At 36.1% G+C, this 3,054-nt stretch overlaps 1 long non-coding RNA gene across 1 annotated transcript in view; it reads left to right on the forward strand.

Annotated features, from left to right (window-relative positions):
* Positions 1-2,684, forward strand: part of LOC117944972 — a 12,923-nt gene extending 10,239 nt beyond the window's left edge. Inside the window, exon 3 of the long non-coding RNA XR_004656715.1 lies at positions 2,671-2,684. This is a non-coding gene — a long non-coding RNA (uncharacterized LOC117944972). The remainder of the gene's footprint in view (positions 1-2,670) is intronic.
* Positions 2,685-3,054: the final 370 nt, after the last annotated feature.

Below are 3,054 nucleotides of genomic sequence, written 5' to 3' on the forward strand. Positions count from 1 at the left end.
CAATTTGTACAGTGTCCCAACTTTTTTGGAATCGGGTTTGTATATATATATATATATATATATATATATATATATATAAATATATATATATATTTTTTTTAAATAGTTATACATTTTATATATATATATATAACTATTTTATACATAAATAAAAACATCAGATTTTATAAGCTCAATAAAGGTTGTGTATGTAACTGCAATGTAATGTAATTTTACTTAAACAGGAACAGTGTACAATTAAATATTAGCCTTGTTTTAGAAAAAAAGAAAGATGCAAGATGCATCTCACCAGGTCCACCAATCAAATCTTCTACAGTCAAATGTAAATAGTGAAGTAAAAATTACAATGTTTGGCTCTAAAATGTAGAATTATAGAATAGCATGAAAACAATAGCCCAGTTCATATTGTGCTTCTATTATCGATTGTGTCTCTCTGCTGTAATTTTATGTATTTCCAAAAAATGAATTTGATGCTGTGCTGAGGTTGACCAGTGTGTTTGTGTCTGTACAAAGAGGGTTGGAGGGAGATGACCGTTGGTTGAGCTGTTTTTCAGCTGAAAGTATTATCTTCTTGCTCTCTGTCTCTCTCTCTCTCACACACACACACACACTTTTCATAATTGATGTGGGAGGTCAGGCTCCCCAGGGGTCATATCCATCTCTCCTCATCCCTTAGATTTTCTCCAGCTGTTCTTGGCTGTCTCACGCTCACCTTCTCCTCTTCTACGTCTTTTATTTCACCCCCCCATCCCCTGCCTTTCATCTTGTCCAACCATTTACATTCCAGTTGGCCCTTATCCATTTAATTTGCTGACAGAGCTGGGGATTACCAGTTTGGTTCCAGCAAAGCACTCATAGCAGGATGCCTTTCTTTTTCACCTTCTCTCCATTTGTCCTCCTCCTATGTCTATGCATCTATATATATCTCAGTACAAATTCACACACACACACCTTATGTTCTGTCTCTCTCTTGCTCACTCTCCTCCAAGGCTTTTACCAAAACGTAGATGGGTCCCTCTCCAGATGTTAAGTGTCTTCCTGGCTGGTGGAGATAGTGTCTCACACACACACACACACACACACACACACACACACACACACACACACGAACTTCAGAGCCACTAAATGGAAAAGACACACAACCTTTGGTAACCTATTATTTTCATGTACAGGAAATATATCTCACCTCACATAATTAATTAATGAATTTACATACAGTGAGTCTCAATTTATCAAACATGACACTCATACTGTCTTTTTAGGTAATTTTGGCACAATGTTACTTTATGTTGCATAACATTTATTTTTATCGGATTTATTATTGAGGTTAAACGAAACATGTTTTATATTGTTTTATTAAGTAAAAAACTGCACTTCATGAAATCACTCCAATTTTTCTAACCTTGCACAGATACTAATCAAAACATCCTGATAAATACAAAGGACACATATAGGGGAGCACATTTTAAATTAAATTGATCAATTTTCAGGGAACAAGAGTAAATAAAATCATGCTTTATCGTTACAGCATTATCGTTTTTTTTAAATGACTTCTAAAGTTTCTGAATACTTAAAGTATGATTGGTAAAGTTCAGTATAATGAGCAAACACTAAAACCGGTTTCAAACCATTGCAGAAGGTTACTGTTGTATGATGGTGCCTGATTGGCCCTTGCGGTGTGTTATGAGTCATTCTGTAGCCTGAGGAAGGTGTCTGGTGGCTCTGTCTGGTTAGGGTGCCTCGCAGGCATGCCTGGGGCCCAGAGGGGGCCCCTGCTTTCTGGGGAACATCTGACCATCCTCCGATCCCCAAACCAGCAGATGGAAGTACTAAAGACTGATTGGAATGGACTCCTCTCTAAAATGTCTCTGAAAAAAAACAACGATACAAGTGAATTCTCAGCCGTACAATGAATAAAACATAAGGCTGGGACTCCTATTTGACTCCACCGTGTTGCCATTTTTTTCTGTCAAAAACACAAGCTCTTTTACACATGAATCATGGTCTACAAATAAAGAAGACACTGGATGCATTTTTATGCAACGGATATACTGAACTGATGTTATGTGGCAAGAGAGATAGACTATTTTGAGAAATCTGGGCTTTTATATTAGACAGCATGGAGGAGAGTGACAGGGAAAATGGGCACAGTAAGACATGAAACAAAGTCTGTGGGCTGGAATTAAACCTGTGCACCCAAGAGTATTTGTCTTTACATTGTACATAGAAAACATGAGGTATGTTCTGTCAAAACAGTAAAAAAAACATTCTGAGTTGAACAGGAAATGTTCAGAAAGTTATCGTTAGAAATAAAGAATCAGTATTTTATGGATTTTTTTTCATGTAAATTAATGTGATCTTTTTGTCCTAATATCAAACACATTAATGCTTTATTGCTTTATTTGAATTGTTAACACAGGTGGAGCACATCTCAGATCAATAAAAGTGATTGGATAGAAGGTACAGTATGTGAAAGGGTGGGGTTATAGTTTTAGAGTGTGATGGCTTTCAAATACCTATATGAACGGGGTTGATTTCAGAAATGGAAAATAGTTTTTCCATCCTCTTTTTTTGATTTTGATTGTTATTTTGGTATTTTGAACCTGCAAACGGTGTTCAGCTGTTCCCATTTTACCACCGAAACCAATTGTTTTTTTGTGTGTTTTTAAGAATTATATTGAATACTGAATCAGAACTACAAGAAAGATAACCAAGTCCTTTACTTGAATTTTTTCAATCAGCAGTTTTAAGCAATGCTAGCAGCAGGCTCTATTGAACAGTTTGATTTAAACTGAAATATCTTAACAGCTGTTTGACGAATTGTCTATGAGTTTTATACAGACATTCATGGTCAACAGTGGATGTAACCTGAGGACTTTGGTGAGCCCCTGACTTGCTCTATAGTACCACCAGCAGGTTGACATTTTTGGTTCAGAACATAGTAAGCATCTGATGTTGGCATTTACCACCACTGTGATTAAAGGGATATTTCATCCTCGGGAAGATGTATACATCTTTGAATTGGGTCACTTATGTAGTAGAAATGTGAAATTT

Source organism: Etheostoma cragini, chromosome 5 (assembly GCF_013103735.1).
Source record: "Etheostoma cragini isolate CJK2018 chromosome 5, CSU_Ecrag_1.0, whole genome shotgun sequence".
NCBI classification, from domain to species: domain Eukaryota; kingdom Metazoa; phylum Chordata; class Actinopteri; order Perciformes; family Percidae; genus Etheostoma; species Etheostoma cragini.